Below are 12,014 nucleotides of genomic sequence, written 5' to 3'. Positions count from 1 at the left end.
GGTTTTTAAACTGAAATATCTGGTGTGGAGGATTCAAGCACTGGTTCTAATTAAACACTTTCAAATACATGTCAGATTTTATACTTGGGGACAGGAGCTGTGTAAATCAGTTTGCAGTTTATGGAATAAATAAATTATATCTTTATTTTGCACCAAGTAGGGAGAATAGAGAATGGGCCCTGGTGGAAGCTGGCTTTGCAAGAGCCATGCAAATATTTGAAGTCATTATCTGCATGTGTATACACTTAATCATGCTGAAAGTTAGGCTCTGAAGTTTGTCTTTTCATTCCTAAATGAACAGTCAGACTCTCAAGTGTTGATTTGTTCAGGGGTCTTACAAGGGTTCAGCAGCATGCATGTGTTAATTCCTCCTCTTCAGCAAAGTTAGGTTTTATAATTATCTCCATTTTTGTGAAGAGATGTGTCTATGTAATACATGCCTGTACACATGCTTAAAAAGCTGGGTAATAGCATTTGGCTTGAGTGTTTTCAGTAGTCAAAAACAATTGCTGTTAATTGCAGTGGCAGGTTAATCAAATACCTGACAAGTTTCTTATCAACAGTACTGTACTTTGTAGAATATGTATGCTTGCTTTCCTAAAGTATTTCTAGTGTTTTGTGGTCAGACACTTCAGAGATTTTCCTCACTAACTTCTGTTTAAAATTAGACTGCAACTTATGTTCCAGCAAAATGGTTAATGATTTCAGTAGCATCAGAAGAGGAAATCAAGAGGGACTGCAGTCAGACATCAAAGTTCTCACTTCACAGTATTCCAATAATAAACACTACTGCACTCTGCTTTTCTTTTCTTTCTTAAATAGATACTAATTTCCATATGTGTCATTAGATGTTACAGTGATTACAATTAGATGTTAACAACCTTCTGTGTTGAGAAGGTGATGGCTTACTTGAAAGGTGAGATTTGCACCGAAGAGCTACCTAGGTATAGGTTGGCATGAACCCTTAATCTACTGAGAAGAGAAAGAAGAGGAATCCAGTTTATTTTCATTGCAGATGACTTGAAGAAAGGGAAACCTTTGACATGTGAGACAATCCAGGGTATTCCGCTAGCAGGTGTTTTACTTGACTGTCTTGAATGTTGACAATTTCTGGGCATGTTGTTTTAATCTTTTTATTACTATTTCTGAGGGGCTAACTGGTAAAAGAGATGAATGGCTTCTAAAATTTTGTCTTCAGAAATTCCTTTTTTTGTTTTTTTTTTCAAATTATGTAGATAGAACTGTTATTTTTTGACTGGATCTCAAATTCCTTTGTAGCCATTTAAGGGGGGTACCTGAAAAAAACAAATCTCTTAGTTTTGGTTATTACAAATATGTCTATATAGTATATACAGTATATACATTCTCTGAATGCATTCCTGTCAGGTGAAGCTGGATCATGTCTCTAAGCAGATATGTCTTGAAACAGAGTGGTCTACAGTAGCACTGAAAATCTTCTGTAATCTGGCAGATAGTAGATGTGAAAACCATGCTACAAGGAAGATGGAAGGTTTGTCTTTTTATAATTCTCTAGATAATAATAGATTTTACTGACTTTTATTGCTGCCAAAACCAAAAATCAGTTTTGCATTTTGGAGTTCCTTGTTGTCTTAGAACCTAAACATGAGAAAAAACTTTTTGAGAGTGTTCTCAGCATCATTTTTGTATCCCAGAATTGTGGAGGCTTTTCTTTTTTCTTGTCTTACAGTTCTGTAGAGGAGGGAAGATATTGAAACAATTACTGAAGACATACTTAAGCAAGACCTTAACCTTGAACATTATATTTTCAGCTGAGTATGAATAGGTTGGGGTAGGACCATAGATTTGGCGGTTCCTTGCGGAAGGAGATTGATTTGGGTCTTGACAGAGCATGCTGTCAGAGAAGCCAAATGTAGTTTGATATTTTAATCTGTTTGGCATTTTGTGGTACTGTGGTGTCATGAAGTGTAAGATTTTCTTAGAGGTAAAAATTCAGTAGCTATTAGGCTTAGTAAGTTGATACGTATATATTGAATGTATTTTATAAAGTAACAGAGGTCATTAAAACACATTCACATTTGACCATGTCAGCTTTCCTTGTTGAAGATTTACTCACAGCTGCAGCTTCTGTGTTGTGGTTACACTTACCTCCAGGTAGATTAAATTGCAGTCTAACCCTAACTTGCATTAGAAAGAAAAGAACAGGTCTTTTTGATCTTGTGAAGGTGAAAATGGATCAGTTCACATATGGATACCTCTTGTGAGAGCAGCCTGATTTTACCATGAGGATTCATGTAATTTTGGACATTCTAGCTTGTCTTTGATGAATGTTGCAATGAAGCTTTTCCTTTGGTCATTGATCTCTAGTGTTTGTATTTCCCCCCACCTTCTTATAAGTATGTTTAGTTAAAAGAAGACTTTTAATTGGTCCTCACTGGAGTTTAGGATGCTTTATATGTTTATAATCTGTCTAAAGTTACTGAAGTTGAATTAGTGTTTTATGGTAATCTGTGCAAGGACCTAGTTGAAGAGGAACAAATGCTGGCTGCCTGCACAAGAGGATCTAAGGGCTTCAAATTATCAAAATAAATAGGCAGTTCCCCTTGTATTAACCAGCTCTTCTATTTGTCTTTGAAAACTTGGAAACATCTGTGAATTTTTTTATTTTTAGTTTTGTGTTCATTTTTACAAGACCTGTTTTCTTGGTTTTGAAAAGCTTCTTGCAACAGTATGCTGGAAATAAAACTGAGATAAACTTTTTCTAAAGTGTACTTTATTTCTCATATAAGAACTTCCTGTTCTGAAAAAGGATGTAGTTGAAATTTTTAGGTTTGATTGAAAAAGTCAGGTATCAGATTTGTTGGAAAAACACTTTATAAAATATGCTCAATATTGAATTAGACATACGTTGTATCAACCTTGCTCACCTCCACACCTTTCAGGACATTCAGAAAGTGTATTAGTTGTTCCTTATAGAGTGATGTTCCTAAATACTGATTTTTAAAGGTTTTCAAATCTAAAGAATCCACAAACTTGTTATAGTAACTCAGTTACTGACTTTGATATGCCTGAGATTTCTGCAAATTATTTATCACAAAGAAGATATTTACTTAACAATAGCAGGTATTTTTTCTTTCTTTCTAATCGGCAATTTTACTTTCAGCTAAAGGGACAGGAACCACGTACAGATGTCAGAAGGTGATGTTCACTTACACTTCTTCATCTTCTCCTATCATGTCTGCTGGTATCTCCATTTAATTGTATGACTTTACATGACTATCCAAGAGAACATAGTATGTCTGTTGCAGAAGAATACTGATAATAGATACATTTGGAATTCATAAAATAAAGCTTTTGGGTCAACAAGAAAGATTGAAATTCTATGCTAAAACAATTAATAATAAACTTTCATTATCCTTTTTGTATACATGCTGCTTTTATTTTGTGTTTTCCCTCTTTGCTTTTGGGATCAGTTTTAAGGATGTGTTGTAGAAGTTCTTCAGGTGATTCCAATTGTTTTCAAAAAGTCAATTTGTAGAGAGACCACATAAAGGAAACAGTCTATTAAGATGGTTCTCTTCTTTTTTTTTTTTTTTTTTTTTTTTTTAATATGATAGTCTTACACTTCTCGGTCTGCTACTACTCATCATTAAAATCAAAATACTTTAAAACAGTGTTTGTCATCAACAGTCATAGCTATGAAACAGACTGAAGTTGTGAAGGTGCTTGCAACAGATTCTTATGTTGGAAATAGGATGCAAGAAAGAAGCAGCCATCTTTGACATGAAAACTGGCAGATCAAAATTGCTATTAACTTTAAACCTGCTGCAGTGCACCTGGACACTGTATGCTGTTATTCCTTTCCCCTCTGCCCTCTCCAGCTGTCTTTCTAAAGATCATAAAATGACTGCTTCGGAGAGGAATACCTTGACTAAAAAAGTGAGAGTTTTGTTGCAATTGTCATTAAGTCCATTATGAAATACAACTTGCCACCGCTCGCATTTTAAGATAGTCTCTGCCTGCCTTTTGCTGTGTCAAATGGGTGACAGACGGTGATTTTGGATTATGTTCTGTGTGCTTTGTGTTGGCTAATAATAGGCTAGTAGGCATCTCTGAAAAAACTTGCTGTTGCTTCAGAGATTTTGAAAGGGATGCTACTGATGTTGTGTCAGATTTGAAAAGTATACTTCACATTCATGATAATCAGCGTAATCATTGCTGAGGTCCAAAATGGGGACCTAAAGATAGGGATGAATATAATACATGATACCGTAAGCTGTAGGCATTTTATATTTTCTGAGCAGACTGTCCTCATGAGTGGTTTCAGTACAGGTAGTCCAATAATGCATGCACTTGGCATGGTTAAACTTCATAACGTCATCAGCCCACCTCACAAGCGTGTCAAGGTCCCTCTGGATGGCATTCCTTCCCTCCAGGGTATCAACTGAACCACACAGCTTGGTGTCATCGGCAAACTTGCTGAGGGCGCGCTCAATCCCACTGTCCATGTCAGCGACAAAGATGAGGGACGCCACTCGTTACTGGTCTCCAGCCGGATATTGAGCCATTGACCACAACTCTTTGCGTGCGGCCATCCAGCCAGTTCTTTATCCACCAAGTGGTCCATCCATCAAATTGATGTCTCTCCAATTTAGAGACAAGGATGTCGTGTGGGACAGTGTGGAACGCTTTACACAAGTCCAGGTAGATGACGCCAACTGCTCTACCCCTGTCCATCAGTTCTGTAGCCCCATCATAGAAGGCCACCAAATTGGTCAGGCAGGATTTCCCCTTAGTGAAGCCATGCTGGCTGTCACCAAGCACCTTGTTGATTTTCATGTGCCTTAGCATGCCTTCTAGGAGAATCTGCTCCAAGATTTTGCCGGGCACAGAGGTGAGACTGACTTGTCTATAGTTTCCTGGGTCATCCATTTTCCCTTCTTGAAAATGGGGTTTTATTTCCCTTTTTCCAGTCGTCAGGAGCTTGACCTGACTGCCATGATTATTCAAATATGATGGACAGTGGCTTAGCAAGTACATTTGCCAGCTCCTTCAGGACCTGTGGATGGATTTTATCAGGTCCCATGGACTTCTGCATGTTTGTGTTCTTAAGATGATCTTGAACCAGATCCTCTCCTATAGCGGGCTCGAGGTCTTCATTCTCACAGTCCCTGTGTCTGCCTTCCAAGACTTGGGTGGTGTGGTCAGAGCCTTTGCTAGTGAAGACCGAGGTAAAGAAGTCATTAAGAACCTCGGTCTTCTCCAAATCCAGGGTCACCAGTTCTCCTGATAGCTTCTGGAGAGGGCCCACGTTGTCCCTAGTCTGTCTTTTATTCTCTACGTACCTACAGAATCCCTTCCTGTTTTCTTTCACATCCCTTGCTAGATTTAATACTAACTGGGCCTTAGCTTTCCTAACCTGGTCCCTAGCTTCCAGGACAACATCCCTGTATTCTTCCCAGGCCACCTGTCCTTGTTTCTGCCTTTTATAAGCCTCTTCTTTCCCTCAAAGTTTCCTCAGCAGCTCCTTATCCATCCAAGGAGGTCTCCTGGCCCTCCTGCTGCACTTCCTTCTAGTCGGGATGCAGCATTCCTTGGTTTGTAGCAGGTGATCCCTGAATATCAATCAACAGTCTTGGGCCCCCCTGCCCTCTAGGGTATATCCCACGGAACCTTACTGAGCAGGTTCCTGAAGAGGCCAGAGTCTGCTCTCTTGAAGTCCAGGGCAGTGAGCTTGCTGCTTCTTCTCGTTGTCCTGAGGATCTTGAACTCGGCCATCTCACGATGGCTACATCAAGGCTGCCCTGGAGTGTCACATTTCCAACCAGCCGTTCCCTGTTGGTGAGCACGAGGTCAAGCGTGGCACCTCTCCTTGTTGGCTCCTCTGTTACTTGCAGAAGGAAGTTGTCTTCTCACACAATCGAGGAACCTTCTGGATTGCTTGTGCCAGGCTGTACCGTCCCTCCAACAGGTATTGGTGGTTGAAGTCCCCCATGAGAAGAAGGGCCTGTGAGTGTGAGGCTTTTCCTATCTGTCTATAGAGTGCTTCATCCACACAGTCCTCTTGATCAGGTGGTCTGTAACAGATCCCCACAGTAATGTCCCCTGTAGCTGTTCTCCCTTTAACCCTGACCCACAGACTCTCTGTTAACTGCTCCCTCTCCCCAGACAAAGTTCCATACTCTCCAGCTTATCCCTAACATAAAGAGCAACTTCCCCTCCCCGCCTGTTGGGCCTGTCTTTTCTAAAGAGCTTGTCACCTTCCATTCCAACACTCCAGTCGTAGGAGCCATCCCACCATGTTTCTGTGATGCCTGTTATATCATACCCCCGTAGATGTGCACACATCTCTAATTCCTCTTGTTTGTTCCCCATGCTATGGGCGTTTGTATAGAGGCATCTGAGCCAAGCTCCAAATGAAGCCGGCTCATTGGCTGGAGCGGCTGAAATATCTCTACATTGCTCTGAGCATTTATTATAGGTGCTAGCAAATGACTGGGAGGAAAAAATAACTGAATTTATGTTTATGAAACATGGGTCTCTTTCTCAGTATTGAGGTGCCTACTCAAAGTAAGCACACGGGTGTATGCTTTGTGACACATGCTATGTAAATATTAGAAATAGGATCCTTGCTAATTGTGTTAAGCAACATGAAAATCAGTCCCATACATAACATTTATACTAGCAGAGTACTCAATTTATTTTGCGCAATCCTGCAAATGACCTAAACTGACTTTCAAAATTGTTTGTGTGGGTTTTGTTTGTTTGGCTTGTTCTCTTTTCTTCTCCCAGGTTCTACATTTGCTTTAGTTAGTCCATCTCAGGCTATACATCTGTTGACAAGTGTTTCTTCTGATTCCCATCTTATTAGTAGAACTGAACTTTGTATTTTCCATATGTCTCCAAAATACATTTTTATTATGCTGGCATGTGAATTTGGTGAGGGTAACTAAACGGACCTGGATATAATTGCCCTTAGTAACTTCCCGTGATGCCAGCAAGCACAGAATTTCCAGCATGTTTGTAATCTGTGATTTCTGAGAACGTAACATAGAAATAGTCTGCCACATATTGGAAAGTCCAGATAGCAAGGAGAAACCCGTGTTTGGGAAAGCGAGAAACTTGTTTGTTTATAAACAAAACTAGTTTTATGCCTCAGAACTTTTATACCTGTTGCTACTACCAACACAGTATTTGAATGTCATCCAGGTAGAAGTAATAAAGGTAATAGCAAACTCCAGCAGAGTTCAGGAAGTATGTCTTTTTCTACTTTTCACCATCCAAGTAGATCTGGTTGATTTTTTTTTTTTTTCCTCTGAAATATTCTTCTAAGGGAAAACAGGGTACCTGTAAATTCAGAATTTACTGTTTGCTAAAGTGAACACTTTCTTTAACCTGTATTGTGCCTCCTGGCTGATAAACCCTGAAGTTAGGGGTTTTGTGTCTTCTTGATAGACTGTCAGATCAAAGCTAATACTTTCAAAACCTGAAGAGGCTGTAATCGGTGTTTATCTTGGCTTCCTGTTACTTCCCAAGCTGGCCGTCTCCCCTTCTGATGGGACTACCCAATCAACATTTTCTCTCTGATGTCTCTACATGAAGTTTTAGAAATTCCATTCTTTACCAATTTTTGAAGTGTTTGTTTGTGTCTTTTGTAAATTAAGAACTCAGAATTTCCGGAGAGCAAGAATTCAGGGGTTTGGGTAGCTGTAGTGACTTTTCTGTTTCAGAAGGTGTAGTTTATTTCCATTTGGCTACCATAGGTCTTTTGCCTCTAAGTAGAGGGTGCTAGGTGAAGGCTTAAGGGGTATTATTAAGTCTGAATGTAAAATGAAAAGGCTTTTACTAAGAGAAGTATAGACCGGGTGTGTTATATCCATTATCCCAGGGAAACTCTGCTGTTGTGGTTCTTCGTAAGTGTAAATTGAGTCTGAGTCAGGGCTGTTGTAACCCTCAGTTATCTATTATGCCTTTATAATGCTTTTTTGAAAGACTTAACAAAGCTGATTTCCATTAGCCATGGCTCTGTGGTCTGCAAAGTAATCTGTAATATCTTGAGACTCCCTGGGTTGTATCAGGGAATGCATTGGCAGCTACAGTCTACAGAATGTTGTACAGCACAATGTAAACAGGTGGCATTAAACAAGTAAGTTAAATACAGAATTTTTATTTCTGTGAATTTTTATTTCTATTTATTTATCATGTGTGTATCTTGAAGACTCGGGCTTGGAACTCTGCAAGTGTTTCTTTTCTTTTGACTCTTAAGAGATTTCAGTGGATTTTTCACTCTTTTCCGGTCTGTACCAGGTATAGTGCTACTGACACTACTATTCTGAGTTAGCTGAAGAATCAGACAATGTATGTTTCTGTAGTGGGGAGAGATTTTTAGTAACTCTTATGTTGTAAAATGTAAAAACTATTTTAACTAAAAGATCACCTGGTCTTGTGTGAGTCTTTTTTTAGTCACTCTAATCCATTAAAGATTTGTTCTTCATTTGTTCCTCAAGAAATATTTTGAGGTAATGTCCATAAATGTGCAATGGCATCAGTTGTATGGAGTGCTTCAATAAAACATTTCAATATCCACCAAATTCTGAATGCTGTTCTGTTGTGTATGTGTATTCTTGCTGTAGTTTGTCCATCTACCTGTGGCTTTATTACAGCATACACAGATGATCCCAATAGGTTTTTCAAATCTGGGTGATAATTTTTGAGTTGCTGAATGACATTATTTATTTGTCTATGTAGGAGTTTTCATAATTTTCAGCAGTCCTTAGACACACTTTTTGCAAGTCTTAGGACCCTATTCCATTTTAAGTGTAGCTTTGTGAAGCCTGAGAAGCGGGGACCTGGAGGCAAACTGGGAAAGGATGTTGTTAGGGAATAATATGAATTAAAGTTTGTACTGTTTTATATACAGGTACCAGCTGGGGTATTCCTACAGTAAGTAAGGAAGCTGCAAGAGCTTGTGCTTTGCTCAGCAGAGCTAGAGCCAGCATTATTGGTAAGGATTAGTTGTACATCTGTATATCATACAGCTTTGTCTCTCTTGGAGCAGAGACAGGAATAAGATGGCTGCTCACTGTAAGTAGAATAAATACTTTGCTGTCTTGTCAGCACCATCTGTGTGAACAGATCTAAGGAAATCCATGAGGGCCACAAATTCAAATCGTTATAAATCTCTGATAAGTTACTGTTTTGTATGTCACAGTAAGATGAGGTGGGGAAGGGTGCTGCTGTACGAGGGAGAGTGTCACAGTTTGACAGACAAGTGCAGCTAGAGGCAAGGAAAAAGCAGAGGGTGGAAGATAACGTAGGCTGGGTAACACCCCGAGGTATAGGGCCATCATTAGGAGATGGACTATAGTGAGAATTTCAAGTGAATAATGGCTAACTGAACTGGAAGACCTTTGTGAGCTGGAAATCAAATAAAGGGAATGGGAAGAGGAGAAAGCAAGTAAATGCTGCTGGAGATGGTGGGAGAGAAAAGGCCTAATGAGCACGGATTTTGGGTAACTTAGTCTAAGCACAAAGTGCGTTTTTGTTGTAGCTCTGTGCTTTGCCATACCTGGGTGGAAAGTCTGAGCTTTCAAAGTTAATATGGTAACAAGTTTCTGTTACAGACTAGTCTCATTTCCCTTTATGCTTGTCTAGCAAATTAGTTTTTGCCTGAAAATTTCTAGGTTAGCTCTGACATAAAATGCTTTTGTGCTGTGTTTGTGTAAATAAACATGTCAGTTGTAAATATTCTTTTGATCTTTGAATCAATGTACTGTTAAAATTTGTTTTGCAAGCTATTCATAGCTTGAAGTGCTGTTGTAGTGCAATTGCTGTCAGATAAAAATAACTCCCTGCCTTGTGAGATCTCTTTTTTCTTTTCCTGATGCTTAGCAACTTTAATGGTATAAGTATTTCACTGAGGTAGGATGTTTATATAATTATAAAAGACTTGTAGGAAGAAGGGTAAAGTAAAATTACTTGGTGTTGTGTTTTTGAGAAAACTAGTGCTGTTTGAGAACATTAAATAGTGGAATGACTTGCATCTGTAAGTAGTGGTCTTTGATCTTCAATTTAAGTGTTCTGAGGCTGTTAGGTATTTCGAATAATGGTGAGAACAGTGTTAAACAGTCAAGCTAAATCCCTGTTTTGTTCCATAACCTGTAATGAACAATGAGTAACCTGTTCAGGGAATGGTGTGCACAGACTGACAAAATCTCCGTCCATGTACACTGGCTTCAGCTGTGTGGGAGCTTTCAAGGGCATGTGTGGTTTACAGATCCATTGCTGTCTGTCAGACGTGGTTATTAATCTACTGTGAGTTTAACTTTTAAAGGGTATTTTAGAAAACTTTTGCTTTTGTGGAAAACCAGTTGAAACATAGATAAGAAGTTGACCTCTTACTTTTCTAACCTGTGAGCTAGGTTCATTTAGCACATTTTAGACCTTGTTTGTGGGAAAAGGCAATTGTTTCCTGTGCAGATAGTACATTATTTATGCTCCCTCTCTGTGTATTATTATTATTATTCTCTCTACTTCTTTTGCTCATTTTCTGCACCATCTATAACCTCCTTAATAGTCAGTAGTTCTATAATGCTGAGTGTTACTGTTGTGCATTTTATTATAGTTACGCTGTATGCCATTTAAATTGGGTGTCAAGAAGCTTTTTGCAGTGTTGAAGAGAAATATCTGCTTCTACTCATTTTCAGTCATACCAAGAAGTTTGAGTTAATTTAAAGGATGATTTAGTTAAGACTGTAACATGCTTAACTGACCTTCTGTGAAGGTTCCCTTCAGTTGTCTGAGGTCTTTGCAGTAAGTGCCAAAAACGGTCCATCTGCCTAAACTATCTGGAAAGATCAGTTTAATGGATTGAAAAATGTTCAGGATGACACCAGCTGTTCTAAAGCATCTGCTTTCTCACTGTAGTCATAGCAGTATAATTGAAATACAGTGCTCCTTCTCTAGTGGTTCACCTGCAAACTCCTTACCTGCTGGGGTGGGGGGGACACACACATATGCATTCTCATGACTTTGATGTCATCTAACCCAGTAGAACAAGCAGTTCCATTTACAAAAAATATAATCTTTTTGAGCTGCCTTTCAGGATCACTTCATTAAAAATTGTTGGATGGCTGTGCAGTCTCCATCACTGGAAGTTTTCAAGACTTGCCTGAATAGAACCCTGAGCAACTTGACTTGGCTTAATAGCTGAACCGGCTTGCAGCAGGAGGTTGGACTAGAGATCTCTTGTGGTCCCTTCCAGCCTGAGTTAATCTGTCATCTTCTATTTCTCTGCAACTCACTATAAAAAGAAATCCAGTTTTCATTCCTTATGGAAAAAGCAGCACTTCAATTGTTTGCATATTTATAAAACTTTTTTTGTGAACAGAAAGAAGTGGATATTGTGCCACAGCTGTAACTTTGTGCAGTAGATTTTTAGTTTGCATATTTTGTCTTATTTCAAAAATTATTATGTAAGGAGAGTATTTAATTAGAAATAGTGGAATGTAGGAGTCTCTTTTTTTTGTTTGTTTTTATTTTTTTACCCTCCCCATCAAGCAAATATTGCTCCTTATCTTGCGTGGTTTTCAGCCAAGAAATGGCTGGTGCTAACCAAAATCTTTATTTACAGGAGGGCTGACTTACGAGAGTAGCTGTTGCTTGCAAAGTATCAGCTCTGATTAGAAGACTGATTAAATAACTTGAAATGTCTTGCCAACCTTTTATTTATGGCCTTTTAAGCAAATATCTGTGACATATTTCAGTAGTTTTTCAGAAGTATTGGTAATCTGTGTAATACAGGTCTTGAAAATAGTTAAGTGCTATATAGAAATAAGTATTCTCATGTTCCTGGAAATCTGTATTTAATGGCATGCATTAGTTAGGGACTGATTTGTAAGTTCAGTGGATTTCAGATGCGTGAATCTTATGTATCTGTATTGGCAGAATAGAATAAAATTGCATTGCTGGATGTCACATAATTCATAGAATAAATGTTTTGCTTTTTGCAGTCTGTATAAGAATAATGGGTATTA

General features: G+C 38.7%; 1 protein-coding gene across 1 annotated transcript in view; it reads left to right on the top strand.

Annotated features, from left to right (window-relative positions):
- The window catches only part of GOLPH3 (golgi phosphoprotein 3), a 32,846-nt gene that overhangs the window by 9,326 nt on the left and 11,506 nt on the right, over positions 1-12,014 (top strand). The window lies entirely within an intron of this gene.

Source organism: Pezoporus wallicus, unplaced genomic scaffold (assembly GCF_028554395.1).
Source record: "Pezoporus wallicus isolate ANWC-B61680 ecotype Strahan unplaced genomic scaffold, APGP_CSIRO_Pwel_v1 contig_12129, whole genome shotgun sequence".
In the NCBI taxonomy this organism is placed as follows: domain Eukaryota; kingdom Metazoa; phylum Chordata; class Aves; order Psittaciformes; family Psittacidae; genus Pezoporus; species Pezoporus wallicus.
This window is presented reverse-complemented; position numbering and strand designations above follow the sequence as displayed.